The 25,150-nt window shown below is 43.1% G+C and overlaps 1 protein-coding gene across 5 annotated transcripts in view; it reads right to left on the reverse strand.

Moving 5' to 3' along the window:
* Nucleotides 1-25,150, reverse strand: part of FMN1 (formin 1) — a 367,926-nt gene that overhangs the window by 74,761 nt on the left and 268,015 nt on the right. The gene's annotated exons all lie outside the window — the stretch shown is intronic.

The following is a 25,150-nucleotide window of genomic DNA, read 5'->3' on the forward strand; positions in this document are numbered from 1 at the left end:
TGGACCCCAAATTACACACGCTAGCCTTTCAATCCTTATCCAAACTACAAGCTTAGAGCAGAGAAGAGTTAACATCCAGACTTGCCCAGTGACCTGTAGACATGGGCTAGTTCACCCACTTGAAAAACTTTAAAACAAACAGGATGAAACTTGTAGAAATAAGCCCACATGCAGGCTTTGAGGGAGAAGTGGACACACATAAGCAGTAGGCAATGGGTGAGACTGGGTCCCCTTCCCTGATTGTTTGACCAATGAGGAGGAAGAGAGAGGGACCTGCGTTCGGGGTAATAAACACTATTCTCAGAAAGCAATGGGATGTCCTGTATTTTGCTGGATTGGACCACAACCTTTTGAGATCATAAAATAACCTACATAACCTTTTCTACTCCAAGATTCTAACACATCCATTATAGAGGCCCTTTGACCTTACCTTACCCCACCCACACAAAGCTTCACGAACACTTGAACAACTTCATTAGATTTGCTTCAGACAGGACACCAAGAATTTACAACTAATTGCTCTTTTGGTAATCAGGTGTCTTGAACCAGATTTGGTTACACAGAAAGTGCAATAATCAAGAGTTTACTGTCACTAAGAGTGGCTGACTCTGGCAAGCGCTGTCTTCCCATGTTTTCTATATGCTTTTGACCAGAGGGTGCAACTGTCGGCCATGGCTGGAAATTACTGATAGACCCTTGTCAAGTTAAAGCCTTGGATTTTTTATCATAAGCACTGCCGCTTTCTAAGGCCTCTGGCTAGAGTTTTCCTAGAATAGCTAGTTCTATCCCCCTACAGCTGGCTAGGACACCTGCCCACCAATATGCAGAGATTTGACTGGCTGTGTTTGAACAATCCACCAAGGGGACAAATATAACTCTGATCTTAGAGCAAATAGAGAACAGTTTCCTCAAAACCAGCCAAGCCCTCTCATAATGTGTGTTTCTGGGGTCAGTGAGATGGCTCAGAGCATAGGGCACTTGCTCCCAAGCCCATTGCCCTGAGTTTGATGCCTGGGCTCACATGGTAGAAGGAGAGAACTAGCTCCTGAATATTGTTCTTTGGTCTCTGCATGTGAATACACACACACACACCCACAAAACAAGTAAATATATAAGTTATAAAAACAAAAAACAAACAAAACCAAAAATCCTACTTATCTGAACACTTTTACCTTTCAGTGTTTTTGGCCTTCTCTATAAAAAATACTCTGTAACTTCTGTACTATTATGGGATTTCTCTTTCTGTTTTCCAAGTAGATGAACAATTTGGACAATGGTAAACACACTTCCTGATACAAGTCTCTTGCTGAAAAAGTGAAAGCAAAGAGCTTTGAGCTTGAGGGAAGTGAGAGCACAAGGAAAAAAGGCAAGCAGGGGTGTAGACAGGGCTAGGACATATTTTGAAAGTAGAATAAACAGGTCTTGATGACGGTGTCAGGATAGGGCTAAAGGGTGAGCAAGTCATAATGGGAGCAGGTTCCAAGTCCACCTAAAAAGGATTACTGTATTTTCTTAAAAAAGTTCCATTTGTGTGAGTGTATGTGTGTGAGTGTGTGTGTGTGTGTGTGTGTGTGTGTGTGTGTGTGTGTGTGTGTGTGTCTGTGCAGTGATCATCTTCCTCCACGTGTCATGATTTTTTTTTTTTTGGAGACAGGGTCCCTTACTGAACCAATGGCTTGCCAGCCAGCCCCTGGAATCTGTCTGTCTCTGTTTTTCTGAGCACTGGGGCTATAGGCCAGCACTGTCACACCTGGCTTTTACATGGGTGTTAGGGAGCTGAGCTTAAGGTCCTCATGTTTGTCTGGCTAGCAGAGCACCGCTGTGTCACCTCCCCAGCCTCTGGCTTAGTGAACTTTAATGATCCTAGCACTCACTGCCCATAACCCTCTCCCACAAAGCATAAGCCAGGTAGCAAAGATGACCATGTCAACTGGGCATTTCTAGAGGAGATACAGGGCCCAGACAATTAGTCAAATAAATGTTGAATGATTTCTTCTTTGAATCTTTGGCAGTGAGCTTTCAGAATGACATGTTTTTCTCCTGATATGCAGTTATGACTCTGAGAATACACAAAGCCATAGGAGTTCTCACAGTATAAACTGTTAATTCTTTAAATTCAAACAACCCTTAGTGACATTCAAATTCCAGTTAACTATTTTTAATGAGCACAAACAATATGCCAGGCTATCAACTGAAAAATGAGAACTAACGGAAAGCATGGGGAAGTCCCTTCAAGGTTACTTTTTCTAATCAACGTAAAGCTTAAGGAAGAGCTTGTGCCTGTAGTCACTAACGCAACGCTTCTACTTCTGAATGGAAAAGATTGGTTAGTGCAGTTCTTTTGTCCTGGAAGTAGTGACAAATGGGATGCCCATAAAACTGTTCAAACTTTATATGCCATATTACGGAGCAGGAAAAACTCTGTGCTTGGACTAAAACTTCCCTGAGCTCAGGTGGGCTGTGGCTTTTTGTCTTCTCTGCCAGTGAGGATCCTCTCTTCCCGTGTGAACCAGATAAGGCATGAGTAGTTTTCAGAACGTGTACTATTTCTTATGTGTTAGGATGATGATCTGGCAAAGCTGGTCAGGAAGCGTTTCACAGCAGGGAGATTACAGTGTGATGGCTGGGGTCTAAATGCTGAAGCAGCTACATGCTCAGTTTACAGAGGTACAGCACAGTCCAGCTCTCCTGCTCAGAACATGGTAAGTTGTGCTTCCCGCTGCCTTGCTGAGCTCCTGCTACTTATGGTGAGAAGCCACAGAAGAATGCTGGCAAATTCTCTGCAAAGGTGGGATAACTTGTGAAATCATTCCCCGTGTCTCTGAGCCTTCTGGTTTTGAAATTAGAAGGTAGAACCTATACAAATGACAGCAGTCCCCTGGGCGTGCTCGGAGGACCTCTCCACACGCTGGCAGGCTGGGGCTCCGATGCAGCCGGCCTGCCAGAATTAAACTTCTCCACAGGATCAAAGAGGAAGGCTGCCCTCCAACTGCCCCTGCACAGTCGCATGTTCCGGTGGCCAGCAGTGCACACACGCCAATTTATTAACTTGGCTTACCCAAGACGCTTTCTAACAGACAAATGGGAGACCTAAGACTAATTAATGATGACACTGGAGACTGGAAGGGCACAAAGAAGAGAGGTCATGGACAAATTCGTAAATGCCACTCATTGTCCAACCCGAAGACTACTATGCAGTCTTGCCAGACCACCAAAGTTGCCTTAAACACAGTCTGTGCCAGGACCTCCAACATTAAAACTAAGTCTGCCTTTTTTTTCTCTTTGTAAAACATTCAACTATAAAAGGCATTAGCTTCTAAAGTTAGCTACTAATAAGTGGTTATTGTAAGAGGGAACTATAAAGGGATACATGATGGAATACGAAAACAACTAAAATCAGACTCTCACTTAAAGGCTAAGCACTTGTGACTCCTTGCAGTGAAAACAAAACAAAACAAAACAAAGCAAAATATGTTCCTGAATGTTTTAAGATTCAGAATGTGTAGTGTGTGTGTGTGTGTGTGTGTGTGTGTGTGTGTGTGTTTGTGCGCGCGCGCGCCTGAGGATTGTACCAAGGACTCTGCAAAGCCAAAATTCACTTAGAATTGCTTTTGGAATGTGGAATTGTCTTCTCTGCTTACCTAATTCCCAGTTAGGAACCCCCATGCTTTCATGGTCTGTGTCAGTTCTACTCAGTCTTAACTTTTATAAGATCTGTCTTTTCCATAAGCTCCGTGTTCAAATGGCCAGCACTGAGGGATATCATAGCAACATATCAAATTGTTTGCGTGTAGGCATTTTTGTGTTTTATTGGCAGGGTTTAGGTGAGAGACAGAAATCGGAGTCAGACTGTAAAGAGTGTATGATGCTTGGTGAAGGAGTTTATTAAAAAGGAATTCATTGAATAAATACATCAACTTAACGAATGTCTGCTGGGCGCCTATGATGTGCATGAAATTGGACTAGGTACTGGAGAGGTATCAGTGACAGAAGTAGACCAGCGTCTTTTCCATTCACTGTAGGAAATGCGTCACTGACCCTTCTTATGCAACACACAGTAACGACTGTTTCTAGTAATTCGAACTGCATGTAAGCACATGGCTACTTCTTTCTGTTGACATTCTTTACTGTTATCATTTTAGTTAACAGGATACACACTATTTTCAGTGCTTTTCACACATCAAGCAATAGATGCATGTATGGGTTTTGTTAAAAATGGGCACTTTTCTGCTTTCATTCCCAAATCATGCTTTTGTTAAACTTTAAATAAAAGTGTATTTAGAAATCAAAATATGGATAATAGCTTAACCTGCACACTTTTTAGTGATGTCAGCTTTGACCTGAACTATTAGCTATATTATTCCTAATAAAATAAGATGCTAAAACAAACAAACAAACAACCCCCCCAAAATCTTACTTTGGATAGCAGTAACACAGAGACTTCTACAGAAAGCAGATTCCAAATTAATAAACTATTAAAGTATTTTCATGTGCTTATTAAAGGTAAGCAGAGATTTTGTTTTAAAGGTCTTCCCTCCCTCCCTCCCTCCTTCCCTCCCTCCCTCCCTCCCTCCCTCCTTCTTTCCCTCCCTCCTTCTCTGTCCTGTTGCGCCCCCTCCCCCAATTTTTCCTTCTTTCTTCTACAGTGCTGGGAATGGACACAGGACCATGTACACACTGGAGACAAGGCCTAGCACTAAGCTACATCCCTAGCATGTCATACATATAGACATACACTATACATGAAAAGGCTATTTAGAAAAGGCAATGTAAAGAGAGATTTTTAAATTTGCTTTAAAGAGAAGCTAGATGGGGCTGGAGAGATGGCTCAGCGGTTAAGAGCACTGACTGCTCTTTCAGAGGACCCAAGTTCAATTCCCAGCATCCGCATGACAGCTCACAACTGTCTATAACTCCTGTTTCAGGGGATCTGGCACCCTCACACAGATGTACATGCAGTCAAAACATTAATGTACATAAAATAAAAATAAAAATAAAAATTAAAAAAATAGAAGCCAGATGATGCACTCCTAGAATAAAGCAAGCCTTTCTCGTGAATGAGTTTTTGTAGTCACAGTACAAGCATTTAACAGCATGGTGTGGTAATGCCTAAAGTAGTGTTATCAGCAATCTAAGACCAAGTAGATGAGCAGGAATGAAGAAAAAAAATATATTCTAGGAGAAATCAAGGAAATTTTTTGAAGGATACTGCTTTGCCAATATTTCTTGCTAGGCAGCGTGAACATTACCAGGTTCAAGTTAGACAGCTGTGCACCAAAGACTCAGGTGTGGACAATCTGTATGTAACCAAAAGTGTTTCCACAGCTATAATTTGGGAATTCTGCTGCCATCATACACAAATTATTTCTCCCAATGACTATGCCACAACTAACATTTGTTTCTAAAGTGGATAAAAAAAACTTGAGTGAACAACTGTGTATTAGGAAATAAAACAAAGGACTTAGAAACATGCATACTGGGTCTGGATGTTACCTCAGAATACTGTAGATCCTATTACCTGGACTTTCACATATATGTGCTACTTTCTGTCAGTGCACACGGAGTACCTCTATTCTAAGATAAATAGAATAATATGTTGGATGGACAGATTTGGTGTATTCCACAAAGTGGAAATAATTCAGTTATCCGCCAATTGAGGAATGAATAAATAAAACGCATTTTATATATACAATGAAATATTATTTAGGCATAAAAATGACATGATACGCATTGAAACATAGATAAAGCAGAGAAAACACTATACTAAATGAAAGAAGCCAATCACAAAATACCATGTATTGAATGATTCTACTTGAAATAAATAAATAAATAAATAAATAAATAAATAAAATAACAAAAGCAAAGTAGATTAGGATTGCCTAGGGCTAGAAGAGAAAAGTATGGTGGGGGTGTGGGTGGGGGTTGGGGTGTGGAGGTGTGATGGTGACTAAGACATGCACTGGGCTTTTCAAGAGCAGTAAAGAATTCTCTAAAATTTTCCTAAAAGTCATTTATGGCTACACAACTCTGTGAAAATACTAAACATTTATTGAACTGTAGGCATTAAATGGGTGAACTATATTTTTTCTCATAAAAGACCCACTGTCTAGACCAACAATTGGTAACTGTAAGTTGTAGACCTTTTTTGGTAGATCCCTTTCACAGGGGTCACATATTAGATATCCTGCATATCAAATACTTACATTACAATTCATACAGTAGCAAAACTAGTTATGAAAATAATTTTATGCTTGGGGGTCGCCACAGCATGAGGAACTGTATTAAAGGGCTGCAGCGTTAGGAAGGGTGAGAATCCTGGCCTCAGCACAGGGCTCAGCCTCTCGCTTGCTGCCTGTGACAGGTACGTGTATTTATTCTCAGCCTTCCATGTACTTTACTGGCCAGGGTATTATTCAATATATCTCTAACTTTTAGTTTTTAACGTGGACCATGGGGGCACCCACCTTCAACCCCAACACTTGGGAGGCTGACTGTTGAGTTTGAGCCCAGCCTGGCTTACATATTGAGTTCCAGGCCAGTTATGGCTACATAGTGAAACCCTGATTTAAAAAAAAAAAAAAAAAGGAAGAAAGAAAGAAATTAATTTCCTAAGGACCAAAATATACAGAATCATTTTATACATTTGGGTAAATACTACCCCAAATCACATAGGCTTTATCTATTCAATATAGTCAAGCAACAGGAATACTGTCTAGTGAATATATCACTCAGGATTCTGTTATTTTTGTTCCCAAGAACATCTGGGTAATAATGACAGCCATGCAAACTCTTTGGATAACTGACATTTCTTGTGTGTGTGTGTGTGTGTGTGTGTGTGTGTGTGTGTGTGTGTGTGTGTATGTTTAATCAACAACCATTTACTAATCCCTCTTATACACAAACTATCTGTAAAAACTGCCAAGATTCATTTTTACGTATTTCTTCTTCCTTGATTTACTTTACCCCCTCCCCCGACCCAGAGACACTGAAAATGTACTCTGGCATCGGCAGTGTCCCCAGTCTCTGCATAATGTAAGAGCCCAGCGGCAGGTTCCACTGAATGGTGCTTCCATCTCTGTGTTCTCCATCCTGGGAGGTGCAGCTCCCAGTTTGCTCTGTTGTGTTTGCTGCCCCAGCTTCCTGCCTCCTCCTACCCATCCCTGATGGCTTCCTCTAAATGGCCATTAAGCGTGAATAGTTTTTAGTGTTTTGAACAAGGTCTCCTTTCTTGCCATGTTATGCAACCTCATCCCAAGAAATGTGTCAGTGGCCACGGGTAAGTGGTGACCCCTCCTACATCACATGGCTTGCCCATAATTTCATCTCCTGATGATCTCTTGGATTCATTGACTGCTATTAAACTGTGACAACCTACTGTTGCTCTTCCTGTGTTCACCGCTGCCCCTGATTTGTCCCCATATTTGAGGCAAGCATCTGTATAGCATCCGACAATATCAGCCCCCTTTTATATCCACCATAGTGTCCATGCAGCTTGTCTTCAACTTCTCAACCAGGCCATGTGGCCCTAGAGGGGCTGCCTCCTGCCCACTCCCTTTCAAATTCATGATATCCCTCTTTGATTACTGTTACATACATGTGCGTACACATAGATAGACCACACATCTCTAATAGATCAAAGCTCTCCATTGAGTTTTTGGAATCAAGCACTTTGCCTTCCTCAGACACAAGTGTGGATAGGTGTTATCTGATATTTTTCACGTGAGGGGAAGACTTTGAACCACCTTAGGATGGTGAGATGGTTGCAGAGAGGCAAGGGTTAAAAGGACAGGACCAGGTGACTTGGAGAAGGATGGCTTCTGTGATGCCTCACACTGCTTGCTGTGGGTGTGAGCTGTGAATAGGAATGGAAATGAAGTTTTATACTGAGCTTAGAGATGGTACAGAGCAAAGATGCTTCATAAGGAGGAAGAGGGGCACCGCTGCCGCATGCCACTGTGCCACACATGAGGGGCAAGTATCTAACAAGAGCCACGTTCTCCTTCTACAACTGTCTGCAACCTACTGACAGTAAAATAAAACAAAGCAAAACAATAAGAACCAACAAACAAAAACACCTAGGAAATCAATACATTATATAACAGTGTGGTGTCATGGGACACTGGGTAGGGCCTTCTTAATGCATATTGGTCGGGGAAAAGGTTATTCAGAAAGGACAACTTATGAAGTAGATTGACAATGCCAAGAAAAGTGATGAAAGAGGGAATACCATGAAGGAAACTAAAATACGTTGAAGTGGCACAGGCCACTTGAGATACTTTAGGTGGTGTAGTAAGCCCCAGGAGCGCAGGGGCCTCCTCTCCTTAGTTTTCTATTACCCTGTGCTCAGATTTGAACTCCAAGGTAAGTGTCTACAAGACTGAGATCTCTGACTCCAGAGATACAGCAGGTGATATCCTGGGGTGAGTGGTCCTGCAGTGTGAAAAGAGGAAAGGGCATCAGAAATATAGGGAGCTTGCCAGTGTCTTTAAAGAAGCCAGGAAAAGCCTCACTGTGAAGATGTTTGACTAGGGATTTTAACTGAAGTAAGGAAGCAGGCCAAGCTGGAGAGGGGGAATCTGGAGTGTCACTCAGGGCACGTTAAGCTTCAAATGTTAACTAGACACTCATGTTGTATATAAAGGCATGCATTGGAGGACACATGACTGAGACAAAAATACACACCAGGGACTCATCGACATAAAATTGGTATTTAAAGCCACAGCAGTAGATGAGTTGCCAAGGAGGGAGGGTAGCCAGAGCAGAAAAGGGGTACAGGACACAGCCTGGGGCATAGAAACACTGCATGAGAGGCCAGCTGTGATGAAAAATAGAAAATGGGGAATGTAGAATTGTACGATCTGAGAGGAAAACAGTATGGAGAGAAGGAAAAAGCACACGGCTCTATACGGTACTCATGAGGGTCAAAGAGGAGGAAGTGACTGTTAAATCTAGCAACATGGAAGTCACTAGTGGCTTCACAATGTTTATCGGGAAGTGGAGGCTGGGAAGTGTATGCCAAGAAGGAGAAGGGTGGGTTAGGAGGAGACCAACCCTGGAGCCACATTGCTGGAAGAGGTGGAGCACCGGGAGCACTGGAGGCTCTGTGTCTCGTTCCACTTTCTGCTTCCTGAGGGACCAGTCTTGGGATTTCTATGGCCACAACTTCCCAGCCAGGGTAGACTGCGTCCACCAGGAAGTGGAAGACCGAAATCAATGCCTTCTTGATAGTTACTTCATCAAGTTGGATGAGGCAGGGCTAGGAAGATGGCTCAATGGGTAAAGTGATTGTTATGCAACATGGAGACCTGTGTTTGGATCGTAAGCACTCGTGTAAAAGCTAGAAGTGGTGTAGGTGCCTGTAACCCCAGTGCAAGGGAGCAGAGACAGTTGGATGAAGGGGGGCTCTTGGCTACTCTGTCTATCTGAAACAGCAAGCCTAGGGTTCCGTGAGAGACCTGGCCTCAGGAAAAGGCATAACAATGATTGAGGGAGACAATGTGATGTCAACTTGTGACCTCTAAATATACCTGTAATCACACACACACACACACACACACACGCACGCACACACGCAGTTTATAGCTGCCTGAGATATTTTAGACATCCTCTTATGGAATAGGACTGTGTCAAAAGGACCATCCATTACTCTTTCAACAACAATGACAAAATCACAAAATGTTCATCCCCAACCCAGAAATCATTTTGTACAGAAAAGATGCTCCACTGGGCTGTTATGACTAAGCGCGGAAGGGGCACAGCCCTCTGGGGGGTGGGTGCCTCTCTCCCCAGAGGACTGTTGTGTAAAAATAAACCCACCAGGAGTCTCAGGCGCAGGGGAATCCCATGATTCTGATTCACTTCACTGAGGGAGGCTGCTCGAGATCAAATGCACCTTAATGTCCCATGATTGTGAGTATTTTGCATGAAAAAATTTAAGCAGAAGTGACAGGGCTAAGTGAGGACATGCCAACATGCTTTAGGACTTCTGGAAAGATTTGCGAGACCGGGCCACTGACTGCAGCCTTTGCACGGTACCGTCTACACTATTCATAGGGCCCTCCTATCAAACATCAGAGCCGAGTCACAGTTTCCATTGTGATGATTATGTGGTTATGGGTGCAGCCTTGGTCTGTGAGACATTAGCATGAAAAATATTCATTAATCTCCTACCCATGACTAGCCTAAATACAGATGGATTGGGCATGGTTTGATTTATAGGGTGTTAAATGATCCAGCCACTTACTAAAAACTGTTCTTTGCATGGGTCTCCATGAAAATTGCCATCTTTAGAAGCTTTCATTTGAATTAGTGACTATACTTCCAATAGGTCTCGTGAGGTAGGCAAATGTATAACTTGAGATATTTGAGGTATATTTTATTGTGATAAAGCATTATCACAAAGAATTCATGATGTTTCAAGCAATAGACAGAAAAGATGTGTTGTCAAATAATCCATGCACTGGGGAGGTTAAGGTTAGAGGTTAGCCTGGGCTACATATTGAGTTTTAGCCCAACCTGGGCTAAAACAAAAATTGTTTCTGTATGAAAGAGAGAAAGAGAAAGAGAGAGGAGGAAAGAGAATGAAGGAAAGAGGAAAGGAGGGAGGAAGAGAGAGATAGTTGTGTGTGTGTGTGTGTGTGTGTGTGTGTGTGTGTGTGTGTGTGTGTCTAGTTATAATGGGGGAAAAAGCCCATTCAGCAAGAATCTGGCCTCCAGATTGACTAGTCATGTGAGGCAGGTGCTAAGGATGCCATTACTGGGCTTCTAAGGGGAAAGAAGCACATCTTGGAGAAGAATAGCAATTAGTTTCTAAAAGGTACAATAATGGTAACAGGCACATGTAAAGAAAAAAAATAATAATAGTAACAACAACAACAACGACAGTAATGAGAAAAATTCTTCTATGGTACCATGGCCAGAGCCGCCATCTTCCCTTTTGTTTTTCTGTGTCTAAGGCTCTACATCAGAGCCGTTGCTCTCCATAGCACTACAGGGGTTGCCTCTATACATGAGCTCTTACATACTTACAAATGCCAAGACAGTGTTTATAATTTCTATTAATAGTTCATCTACACTTTCTTATGTTATCTCATAAAACTCATGAGCATTGCATTTTACAGTCATAAAAAGAAATTCAACTTCATATGCCACAGTTCACCCAGCAGCTCCCCTAAAAGCTGGGCAGTGAAAGCCTACAGGGGGCCAGGCAGGACCCGAGTTAGGCTGTCCCCACACAAACTTATTCTGAGTCCAGGACTGCTTCTTTAGGCTGCAGTGGGTCAAATTATGTGTAAATAATTTTCAGAGTTCTCAAAAACATGGCAGCAAAAGCTGAAACTACCATGAGTGAGATGAAAGGAGAATCTTTGAAAACTGTGTCATCCATGCCTCTTTGTAGAGGTGGATGGGTCCCCCTGTGTCTGCCGCTGGCATACATGAACTTGAAGTGATTACTGTCTAGAAGGGATAATGCCAAGAAACAACTTAGTCAAACAGACAATAAATAGTGATATATAAAAGCAGACAAGAAGCACACGGTTTCTTTTGAAATCTTAAGTAAACCAGCTTTTGGTGGAGGGCATCCTAGTGCCACACTTAATTTAAATGTCAATCACTCTCTTGTTAATACTAACATGCACATTTATATCAAACACTTCAATTTATCAAATATACATTTCTATAATCATAAACACATACATTTAGGATATTCATATTGGCCAATCAACAATATCAAACAACGATTTGGATGTCTAACACTTTCAACCATTTGTGGAAGAGAAACAGCCTGCAGTTTGGGCGGCACACTGGAATTACTTCAAGCATGTACGTTTCATTAGTGGGAGTTCATGAGTAAAAAAAATCACAAGGCTGCTGGTAGAAATCGCCAAAGGCGGAGCCACGCTCTCACTTCCACAGAAATTATGCAGGAGCAAGAGCCACGCACTGAACTCCCTGCTCAGTTTATAGAGCCAAAAAGCTTATTTCATGGCAGTTGTTATTCCAATGATGCGACAGAACCTCACAGACACAGAAATCTTGAGGGCAAAGGCCTCCTCCTTCCACAGAGATCAGAAAAGGGGTGGATGAGGCAGTAGGACCAATCTCAAGACTTTCTCTCTTTGCAGTGCAACAGCTGGTTACAGACAAGGCAGTGATCAACGTAGCCAAGCTTATTAACAAAACGCAGCCCACTTTTCCACATGGCGCAGCCACGATGGCTGCAACTCTTCCGTGCGTTTTCTGACCTCAGAAGCCCATGTCTCTATCTCAGACCTTCCTAGGTACTAACTTTCACTGTAATCTTCTACTCTGGGAAGCGTTCACATCTAAGTAGACCGTCAAAGAAGTAAAAGTCAAAAGATTGAAAGGCATAGAAGAAAAAAGAGAAGAGGGTGTGTCGAAGTTGCTTTAAACCCACACTTCCTAAGCTTGGTTGCTGGATTCTTTTATCTAGACTTGGCTGCAGGAACCGCTGGCGCACTTGAGGCTGGCCACTACTGCTGATCAGTGTGCCACTGTCGTCAGATTTAATGCAATATTTGGCTCAGGCATCTTTAAAAAATCCCCTATCCCGGCTAAAATATTTACACAGTCCTATGCGTCTCACTTAATGCTAGTTAAGCAATCGTCTTTTAAAACTCCGCAGACTCTTGTAAATCTGTCAGGAGAATTGTGGCCTATAAACAAGGCTTCACATAAAGAGGGCCACATTGTCAATTTGCCGGGAGTCGGGATCACTCAGGATGGGTTTGAAAATAAAGTTGAAGATCAGAAATAGCTTAGAGTGGGTAACAAAGTGGCGGATGGGCTCCCTCGCTGGACACTGTTAGCTCAACTAGCGGGAAGCTTCCAGACACTGGCCTCGGCTATACAAAGCCACGTTCTCCTGTAAACCTGCCACAGATCCTACCTTGCTCTTGAGTTATGGCAAAAGGAGAGTTGCAGGTCCAACAGCTCCTGGGAGTCTGCATCCCAGCGTCTGTCCACTTAGAGGAGATGAGTTGGTAAAACATGCAAGTGGTTCCATGTGATTTGTGTGATACATGTCTATTAGGGAGCATGAGCGGCTGTGAGACAGCTGACTTGAAGATAAGCAGGAATCTCTGAGACAGGTTAGGTATTATAATAAAGCCTGAGATGATTGCTGAATCGCTAACACCAGCCCTTATGATAATGAGTTGAAAAAAATTTTAAAGCATAGGAGGACCATCCAAGCTCTCTCCTGCTGTCCTGAGAGTCCCAGAGGTTTGCCTCTGGGTCCAAGAGATGACCAGATACTTGTGACACAACTGAGCAAGCTGTTCAATAATTTATTCTCCGTGGCTTAGCCAGCTGCCTCATTTTTGCTGTTTCATCCAGGAACTTGCCATTATGGGTTATGATTTACAACTACTTTTATTTAAAGATTATAAAAAATAAATTTAAAATGCACACAATCAGTTTAAAGAGTTACCCTAAGGTTAAAATATTCCATTTTTGGATTGGGTTCCCAAGGCCAAGGGCAATATGGCCTTGGATAGTAAAACATAATAACTCAAAGTTACAGAATCACTTGAAACAAGAGGCAGCAGTCTTTGCTGATGCGCTCTCTCTCTCTCTCTCTCTCTCTCTCTCTCTCTCTCTCTCTCTCTCTCTCTCTGTGTGTGTGTGTGTGTGTGTGTGTGTGTGTGTGTGTGTGAAGGATTTTGCAAAACCATTTGTAAAGCTGCAGAAGAGAAACAAGAGCATATGGCCTGTATCTTTCCATCCCACTCAGAGCCGGAAGCTAAACCATTGTTCTTAGAAGCAATCTGAGCCTGTTCCTGGCAGGAGAAGAGTCTGGGCAGCTAGTAGGGGTACAATTCTTCCATAGAAGTGGTGATAATTCTTGGTCTTAAAATGTGTTTCTAAACGGCTTGATATTTTGGCGAGTTTATTTAAAATTAGCAATTCACTCAGTGCTTAGAATAAATATTTGCTGAAAAAATAAACACACTGAAAAGGTCGAACAAGGTCCTCTCCCTATTTTGCAGATTTTTTTTTCTTTATACTGAGGGATTTGAGGATGCTTTTAATAACCATCAAAATGATCAAGAAAAGTAATTAAAAAGCTCAAATGACCAGGTATACTCTGCATCCCGTACCCTATGTTTCTTTTGGTTGTTTACTCTTTGTGTTAAGAGAACAAGGAGGGTTGGTGGCCCTATCACGTCTGGTCATCTGCTCTAACGTGGACGTACATATCTTTGTATAATCCCTTCAAACTACTACAGGTTTTTAACCTTGATAGTTAACAGGAAACCATTTCTATATTTATGTCTCATAGTGTCATAAGCTTTAACAGGCTTTATGAATTTTTTCTCCATTATTTCTCACAAGAACCCCTTGAGCTTGGCCCAGTTATTCTCTCTCTCTCTCTCTCTCTCTCTCTCTCTCTCTCTCTCTCTCTCTCTCTCTTCAGGTTAAGAGTGAGAAAAGTCACAGAGATCATCACTAGCTGAGACAGACTCTGAACCCAGGGTATGTGACTCCCATTGTGCTCCCTGCTTTTACCTTTACAGTGTCCAGGGAAGCTCTGGACAAAGTGGGCCACCCATGCAAGTGCCTAAGGGATCCTAAGGGCATAAGGGAAATGTTAACCAAACCTCCCAGTGTTATCATGAGAATCTCTTTATTTTAAATAGGAAGCTGAAGGCCTGGTGATGGGCAAGGTTACTAATGGCATGGCAACCATCAGAACCAGGCTTGCCAGTTACCATGGCTAGCTAAAAGGCAGAATCACTGTCCACGGCCCCTGTCTACCTAAAGCCAAGAAACCTGGGAGACAATCTAGGAATTCAGACATTGGCTAGTACTGCCCTCCCTATGCTTTAACTAAAGAGGTTGCCTTTTTTACTTACTATTATAAGTTTATTTATTTATTCACTTTACATCCCAAGTTTAGCCCCCTCCTTCCTCGCCTCCTGGTGATGCCCTCCCACTCTTTTCTCCTCCCCTTTTTCTCAGAAAAGGGGACCCCCCTCCGTATCAACCCACCCGAGCACATCAAGTTGCATCAGCACTGAGCACATAATAGGTCTCCTTCTAACTTCTTACTGGCTTTTGGACACAGAGAGATTTCACTTGCGCAGTGTGAATCTCCCAAGAGATTCGAGATACACAGTTTACTCTGGTGGAAAAATATTTTGGAATTCACAAAACCACCCACAGATCTTCTTCTGTTGAGAAAATATTTGGAGCTGACACAAGTTCACGGTGCTGCAGCTTGAGCACAAGCTTGGCCACGGAGACTTGAGTGTCAGGCCTGCCTGGAGCATCCTGGTCTTACTGCTTCCAGTCTCAGACTTTGGTTTACTTCTATGGAAGAATGGCTAAGCCCTTATAACACTGGAACTGTATAGGCACCTCCTCGCTCTTATTTTACCAAGCTTGCCAAGTTAATGATCCTTTTCCAATCTTCCACTGCTGATACCTACTCAGGATAAAAGCTCGCAGCTTGCAGACAGCTTTCTGGTGTCTTTGTTTTCTCATCTCTGAGTTTGTCCGTATCAAGAGCAGCTGTGTTCTTTCCAAACTTGCTTGTGCTAGTTCCCCGTTTTACTGCATTTAGGTAATTTTAATTCCTTGATGGGATACTATAGATATATGGCTGTGTAAAGGTTCTCTTGCATACATTTAAATGAAACAGGCAGAATGCTGTTGTTAAGCCTAGGAGACCAGTGGAGTCTAGGGAGCCAGAGCAGCATAAGGCAGTGACCCTGGGCATGCAGGAAGAGGAGTAAGTTCCATAGAAACACTGATGGCCAATTAATAGAAATGTGTGAATGCTGATTTCTTCATCTTGGCAAACACACCACTACAAGGGCATAAGTTGGGGAAGCTCGTTGAGGCTCTGACAACTACGTCATAACATCTATGTGACTTCCTAATTCCAATCAGTTAAAATTATAACAAAATGGAACAAAGGCACAAGCAAGACAGATCTTAAAAGATTGAGAACAATTAAAAACATTTAGAAGGTTTTATGAGGTATGTGTGGGTCATTACCCCACTTTAAATGCAAAGGGAGTCAATGGAAGCTCTGTTATGGATGTGGACTAAGTCAGGAAATCATGGGGGGCTCCAGTTGATTCAGTCAAGGACAGGCCTTGTTGTCTCATGTGACTCATGTGTGACATGCTTTTAGCCTTTTCTAGACTAAAGGGTGAGGGATTCAAGCATCGTTTTCTATGACTACTCACTTTGGACTGTGTTTTTTTTTTTCTCCGTTGACAATACTGACTATGAGCTCTACTTCTAGGTACTATGAAAGCAACAATACTTGAGGTGTGGATTAATTCAGGAGCGGGTCTTTGAGAATCACTTGTAAGGATTTATAATGATATATAATGAGTCATTTATGAACTGACTGAGGTCTGAGCCTGATATAATTTTACAGTTGGTCTTTTGTCCCGTGTCTAGAAACACTGGAGTTTTCAGTTATTCCAAGTCACTTAGGTCTAGAAATGGAGTCAATAGCCACCAATAAGAGTTTTGTAGAGTACTCTAAGACAGCATAACAATAACAATCCAATAATCACCTTCAGAATTATCTAGCATCTTCTACTGACACTTGTTCTGTCTTTCTACAACACCAGTCTTTGAGCTGTCAGTAGCTGAAGGGCTCACCATCTCACTGGTCCATCAATCTCTAAATAGCTTTAGAGTCTGTTTCTTGAAAGTGTTGCCCCATTGATGTTTGCTGATGCCTCTGGCCATAAGGAATCAATCTAATTTCTCTCTGAGAGCAAGGTTAGCAATTGTCCTAGCTAGCTTTTTATTAGTGGGATAAAATCCATGGTGAACAGTCAATTACTGAGGAGACTCAAGGCAGGAACCTGGAGGCAGGAACTGAAGCAGAGGCCATGGAAGAACACTATTTACTGGCTTGCTCCTGATGGCTTGTTTAGCCTGTTTTCTTACACAACTCAGGACCACCACCTGCACATGGATGGCCCCACCTGAGCTGGGCTCTCCCACATCAGTCATTAATCTCTAGAAGATGTCCCATAGGCCTGCCCATGGGCCAGTCAGGTGGGGGCACTTTTCCCAAAGTGACTTCTGATTGTGTCAAGTTGACAAAATAAAAACAAAAACAAAAACCAATAAACAAAAATCCTAACTAGGACAGTGAAGATATGAAATTGAGTCATTTCTATTATTATTGATTTGTCTGATTATCCATTCATTCAGCAAACACTGAGTGAACAATGAGCATGTGGCAGGTCCTATTGGGCACAATATGGATAAACAAAAAATGTTATGTTAAATATATACTTATATAGAGCAGGTGACAGAAGAGAGAAAATTTACAGAAAACGAACAGAAATTAACAGCAGCATCAAAATTGAGAGCTGCAATAGAAATCTTGAAGTCAAAATGATTGCTAAAGCCTGGGTTGGCAGAACAGGCTCAAGTCATGGAGCACTGTAGCCAAAGGGAACAGTTACTACAAAGACGCTGAAGCAGAGGCAAGGTTCTCCAGGTAGGGACCAAAGGGACTATGATGTGGGTGAAGTTACATGTGGGAGGGACTAGATGGCATGAGATGGGGGTGGTAGAGATGGAGGAGGTGAGGGCAGCATCTGGAGTCCATGGCTACGAGACTGGATATGTTGCCAAGAATACTGGATACAAAGTACCCAGGCACTGGCCATCTGCCTGGTGAGTGGCCACTGAATGAACAGGATGTGAGGAATGGGAACAGGGACATGTGCTAGGAGTATTTCCGCCAATTGAGGATGAACTCTGTGGGGACAGAAGCAATGAATTAAGTCAAGGCATTCTGAAGGTGAGTGTGAATAGAACCCAATGATGGACTGAAATCCACATGTGAAGGCACAAGGGGAATGGACAACATCATCTACTGTGCTCACATTGTGCAAAGGGATCGCCTTCAGATGGGCCTATGAATTCTAGAGATCATGCGAGTGAGTCGTGGTACCTTACTTTTAGTACCCGGATACTGGAAAGTGAGAAAACTACATGACCTGCCGAGGGTTACATAGTTTATAAATCAGAGATTGGAATTCGGGACTTCAGACTAAGACTTTTCCAAAATAGTAGCTTTTATTTTATGCTTCTTGTCAAAGAAAAACAAACAAGCAAACCAACTTCTCTTACCCATGCTGATTTATAAACAGTGAGTGAAGCAGACAGTGCAAAGGGAGAGGGGGAAGCCAGGACACGTGATGTAATCAACCCATCCTTACCACCTGGAGATGGCATACTCATGGCTTCAAAGGGAAACACAAACTTCTTCCACTAATTAAATGGATGTATCGAGTCTCAGTTTCCATATCCTCTCTCCTTTCTGTATAGTTCATCTTTGCAGGCATTCCCTCTGGGAAATGTGTGACCTTTACCCACCGTGCCACACTTAATTGAATGCTTTGCCTCAAAAATCACAGTGCCGTCCAACCTTTCACACCCACAGCCTTTCTGAAACACTTATCCCAGTTCCTTAAGGCCTGTTTTGTTGAAATCATTTTACAAAAATAAATCATATCAAAGATTTTTTTTAAAAAAATTATTTCTAAGACGTTGCATGCAAGACTAAATATTTTTAACACCATGGCAACATGGCCAGGACTCTGGCTAATGTCTTAAGTCCTGTACCAGAGTTCATACTTAATAAACTTCTGCCATGGACAAACAGGCTGCAAAGAAGCAAGGCACTAATAAATTAGGCATGGACAATAGCCATTCTACTCAGATCTTCTGGAGCTTCCTAAAAGGTGCTAAACGGACCAGACTTGTCCTAAGGGATCAATTTCCCACATCTCTCGTAAGTGCCACCTCCAGCCGATAGCTGCAGGTCTGACTCACGTGCTCTCTATTCGCCCGAGTTGAGTTGGGTAGAGGACTATGCTATCTTCGCTATTTCACTGAGGCTAGGGATGTGTCAGACTTGGAGAACTTATCCTGTGGTCAGCAGGGCCTCAATCCCTGAATTCAATGCACCATTGGAAGGTGACTATCGCTTCTGAGTGAACTGGCTTATCGTAATTCATGGAGAAGGACTGTGTATAAAAATATATGCGCACACACCTCGTTTATAGAATAAATACTATGTAGGCAGAGGACAGCATCTCCCTTTCTTTAGCCTGTTAGTTCTTTTCTTCAGTGGCAATGACTTTTCACCAATCTTGAACAGCTGTTTCACTGCACGACTCTTGGCACTTTTTAATTTTTCACCGTGGAATGCAAATAACGGCACTCGCGTCCCTCCATTCTCACCTCTCTACCTCACCCAACATCCTATCACCCTGATAACCGAACCTTTTGTCAAAAGCTGATCTTGCCCCATGTGTTCATCACTAAATGAATTTCCATTTACTGGTGAGTAAGTACTTTTTTTTTGTTACATTTACGACATTCAGGTGCACCAGATGCATCAGCTAGACACTTCTTAAGAATTCTCTCCCTGATATCATTGTTCTGACCTAGTCTGGAAGGTTTTTTTCCCTCTGTATCTGCCTGTGATCCTGAGCTCTTCTTTATCTATCCTGAGGGCACTTCACCTTCCTTCTCTCTCAGACCTTCTGTTCCCTATAACCCGTGTCTTCTGCCAAGTGGGAGACTTATTTCTGAGGGCAAGACTACATACAAAAATCAGAACGTACATTTCTCAAAATGCTTTGATCTTTCCTTATATCTGCCTGACTGCAGGGTTGGCATTCAAACCTGCACTGGGAGTGAGGGTAACATACGAACCTGCACTGGGAGTGAGGGTAACATACAAACCTGCATTGGGAGTTTGGGTAACATACGAACCTGCACTGGGAGTGAGGGTAACATAGGAACCTGCACTAGCAGTGTGAGTAACATACGAACCTGCACTGGGAGTGAGGGTAACATATGCACCTGCACTGGGAGTGAGGGTAACATACAAACCTGCATTGGGAGTGTGGGTAACATACGAACCTGCACTGGGAGTGAGGGTAACATACAAACCTGCACTGGGAGTGTGGGTAACATACGAACCTGCACTGGGAGTGAGGGTAACATATGCACCTGCATTGGGAGTGTGGGTAACATACAAACCTGCACTGGGAGTGAGGGCAACATATGCACCTGCACTGGGAGTGTGGGTAACATATGCACCTGCACTGGGAGTGAGGGTAACATACAAACCTGCACTGGGAGTGAGGGTAACATACAAACCTGCACTAGCAGTGTGGGTAACATACACACCTGCACTGGGAGTGAGGGTAACATATGCACCTGCACTGGGAGTGAGGGTAACATACAAACCTGCACTAGCAGTGTGGGTAACATACACACCTGCACTGGGAGTGAGGGTAACATACAAATCTGCACTGGGAGTGAGGGTAACATATGCACCTGCACTGGGAGTGTGGGTAACATATGCACCTGCACTGGGAGTGTGGGTAACATATGCACCTGCACTGGGAGTGAGGGTAACATACGCACCTGCACTAGCAGTGTGGGTAACATACGCACCTGCACTGGGAGTGAGGGTAACATACGCACCTGCACTGGGAGTGTGGGTAACATATGCACCTGCACTGGGAGTGAGGGTAACATATGCACCTGCACTGGGAGTGAGGGTAACATATGCACCTGCACTGGGAGTGAGGGTAACATATGCACCTGCACTGGGAGTGAGGGTAACATATGCACCTGCACTGGGAGTGAGGGTAACATATGCACCTGCACTGGGAGTGTGGGTAACATATGCACCTGCACTGGGAGTGAGGGTAACATACAAACCTGCACTGGGAGTGAGGGTAACATACACACCTGCACTGGGAGTGAGGGTAACATATGCACCTGCACTGGGAGTGTGGGTAACATATGCACCTGCACTGGGAGTGTGGGTAACATATGCACCTGCACTGGGAGTGAGGGTAACATACACACCTGCACTAGCAGTGTGGGTAACATACGCACTTGTACTGGGAGTGAGGGTAACATACGCACCTGCACTGGGAGTGAGGGTAACATACACACCTGCACTGGGAGTGAGGGTAACATATGCACCTGCACTGGGAGTGTGGGTAACATATGCACCTGCACTGGGAGTGAGGGTAACATATGCACCTGCACTGGGAGTGAGAGTAACATATGCACCTGCACTGGGAGTGAGGGCAACATATGCACCTGCACTGGGAGTGTGGGTAACATATGCACCTGCACTGGGAGTGAGGGTAACATATGCACCTGCACTGGGAGTGAGGGTAACATATGCACCTGCACTGGGAGTGAGGGTAACATATGCACCTGCACTGGGAGTGAGGGTAACATACAAACCTGCACTGGGAGTGAGGGTAACATATGCACCTGCACTGGGAGTGTGGGTAACATATGCACCTGCACTGGGAGTGAGGGTAACATATGCACCTGCACTGGGAGTGTGGGTAACATATGCACCTGGACTGGGAGTGAGGGTAACATATGCACCTGCACTAGCAGTGTGGGTAACATATGCACCTGCACTGGGAGTGAGGGTAACATACGCACCTGCACTGGGAGTGAGGGTAACATATGCACCTGTACTGGGAGTGAGGGTAACATATGCACCTGCACTGGGAGTGAGGGTAACATATGCACCTGCACTGGGAGTGAGGGTAACATACGATCCTGCACTGGGAGTGAGGGTAACATACAAACCTGCACTGGGAGTGTGGGTAACATAGGAACCTGCACTGGGAGTGAGGGTAACATACAAACCTGCACTGGGAGTGAGGGTAACATACACACCTGCACTGGGAGTGAGGGTAATATATGCACCTGCACTGGGAGTGAGGGTAACATATGCACCTGCACTGGGAGTGAGGGTAACATACACACCTGCACTGAGAGTGTGGGTAACATATGCACCTGCACTGAGAGTGTGGGTAACATAAGCACCTGCACTGGGAGTGAGGGTAACATACAAACCTGCACTGGGAATGAGGGAAACATACACACCTGCACTGAGAGTGTGGGTAACATACGCACCTGCACTGGGAGTGAGGGTAACATACAAACCATCAGTGGGAGTTATATTCCCCAGAATCAAATCCCTTCCCAGCTTCTAGTGATGCCTCTGGAAAAGATGACACTTCACTTCATTGCTGAATAAGTCAGCTCACTGGCAATGAGATGACTGTCTCTGCCTTGCAGAACAATTGACTAGTAGTTTGTTGTTTACTGTATACTGTTGAATAGAAAAGCTTTCCCAGTATGTAAACTGTTTAGCTGATTTGGTGAATTAATGTTTACAATAACATAATTTTCTCAAATCTTTAATGTTACTCTTCTATCCACTCAGAGTAGACCATAATTTATCCTTTTATACTAAGTGATAAGCTGGGTGGTGGTGGTGGTGTGCGCCTGGTCTACAGAGTGACTTCCAGGAGAGCCAGGTCTATACAGAGAAACCCTGTCTCAGAAAAGCAAACAAATGAACAAAAACTAAGTTGTAAGTATAAAAACTACACATGCACATTCAAAGAATAGAACTATTTCCAGCCATGCCATTCTATGCCTGTGTTCAAAGTTATATTGTATGCTACATTTAAAATTACATGAGCATTGTTTAACCTCATGATGAGCTACATAAATGAATTCATCTACCATTTCATACGACGACATATTGACTACCTTTCAAAAGACCTTCAAAAAAATCTGTGAGTTTGAGGCCAGCCTGGTCTACAAATTGAGTCCAGAACAGCCAAGGATACACTGAGAAACCCTGGTTCAACAAACAAACAAACAAACAAACAAACAAAAACCCCAAACTAAAAACAATAAAGGGAAGGTTCTCTTGAAAATGAGTTTCACATATGCACTTATATCTGCTTATCGATAAGATTTCGAGGTAGAAGGTTCAAGTTCTACGCTTGCCCAAACAGAGGTCTGACCACATAAAATAAAGACATGAGACCTAAAATGTCCATAAATAGGTGGATTCAGAAGATCACTCAGTCAGTAAAATGCTCTCCGCACAAACACAAGGGCCTGAGTTCAACCCCTAGTGCCCAGGTGAAGAAGTCAGGTATGGCACAGAGCCTAGGCCAGATAGATGGGTGGTGGTATAGACAGTGAGCTGTCACATGGGTACAGAGAACTGAAAGAGCAGCCACTACTGAGACATCTCCCCAGTCCAACACATGACTTTAATACTGGTTTTTTAATTTAGGGTTGATGGACTAGCTCAGCAGGTAAAGCTATTTGTTGCCAAGCTTGAGGGGCCAAGTTTGATCCTAAGGATTTATGTGGTAGAGTGAAAAATGTGAACTCTTTCAAGTTGTCCTCTGGCCTCCACATGCGTGCCCTTGTATGCACACATACACACACACAGACACACACACATACACACGCACATAAAAATGTAGTTAAATTTTTAAATATTTATTTATCCTACTGACTTCTTTTTATAGCAGTAATTCACACTTCACCCAACACTGATGCTTCTATTTGGGGAATCCAATAACTATGGCCTCAGTTAGGCTGTCTGTGTCTATGGGTGTGTGTGTGTGTGTGTGTGTGTGTGTGTGTGTGTGTGTGTGTGTGTGTGTGTGTGTGTGTGTACATGTGCATGTGTGTGTGTGTGTGTGCACATGCGTGCATGCATGTGCATGTAGAGGGCTGGATGTATCAGGTACAATCAGAGAGAAGGATCCATGGCATGATTCATTTGTTTACTGTTGCCATTATAACAAATAAGCACAAATATTAAATGGATTAAAACAACAAAATACATCTTATGATTCTGCATGGTAGATGCTGGACGCATGGCTTACTCTTAGCTATGCTAAAATCAAGGTACTGATAGGGCTCTATTCCCTTCTGTGAGCTCTGGGAAGAAATTGTCCCTTGCCTTTTCCAGTTCCATGGGCTTCATATGTTCCTTGTCCCACTGCCCATCTCCTCCATTGTCAAAACCAGCAACACTGCACCCTCCTGATCATTCTTCTGTAGTTATGTTTCCCTCTGATCACAGACAGGGAAAGTTTTCAGCTTTTAAAGACTCATTTTAAAGACTCATGTGATGAGATTAGTTCCACTTGGCCAGGCCTGAATAATCTCCCCATGTCAGCATCTGTAGACTCCCCCTTTTCCATGTAAGGGAACATAATCAGAGATTCCAGGGATTAGGGTTTGAGCATTGCTGGGTGGGGGTGTTAGTTCACCTACCACATAGGGGTTGGTAGGAATACCTTGAGAGTTCTACAAGAAGATAAGGTCAAGGAATGAGAAAGAAAGATCACTGATGTTTGCCATTTCTCAATCATTTCCTATCATGCCACAGGACCAAGGAAATCAAAACCATTATCTGCTAAAGGGATGTAGAAAAAACTAAGTGTATGTGTATCAGCATCAAGACTTGACTCTGTCTTCACAAAGGAAGATTTAGTGCACTGGCAACAAGATACTGCCCAGCCGTAGCCAGCTGCCCCTTGAGTAGCAGGGACCAATTCTATAGGTTACAGTCATAACAGTAAAAGGGATGTATCTAATTGTCATTATCAGAGGAACCATTAATTCATTCTTTCCTATGATGCAGTTGCTATATATCCAGATCTCCCAGTAAGAAATGAAATGGGTTTGGTTTGGTTTTGCTTCTTTACAATGTTTCATCTGTGGCCCAAGCTAGACTGGAAGTCAAGGCAATTCTCCTACTTTAGCATCCGAAGTGCTAACGTTACAAGTATGAGCTACCACACCCAATTGAAACTGAGTATTTAGTTAATTTCTTGTGTGTCTGAGTGTGTTGGTTGAGGACTGAGCCCAGGGCCTTTTGATGATAATCATATCCACAATCACTGAGCTATCCACATTCTCCGCAGGAAACTTTTTATAGTTATGTTACGCTACTTAATAAGGTTTTACTTTCACCAAACCAGTAAGAAGAGCTCGTCTGGCCCCATGGCCTGAGTTCTGGTCTTTTAAAGTTTCACTAAGCATTTGTAGTGAAAAATACAAATGTAACATTAACTTTCAGCAGCATGTTGGGTATCCACAAAACATACATAAGAAAAAGTCTCTGCCATCTTACATGCTGAAAATGTTCACAAGTAAGAGAATTAAAGAGTCAGCAACTATGGTAGTGGAGGGCAGAGTTTTGACAGTTTTCTCTTCCCATGTCCACGGAAGGGAAATGCATACCATAAAGAAAATA

The sequence above is a fragment of the Acomys minous genome (genome assembly GCF_964271855.1).
Source record: "Acomys minous genome assembly, chromosome: 3".
Taxonomy (NCBI): Eukaryota; Metazoa; Chordata; class Mammalia; order Rodentia; family Muridae; genus Acomys; species Acomys minous.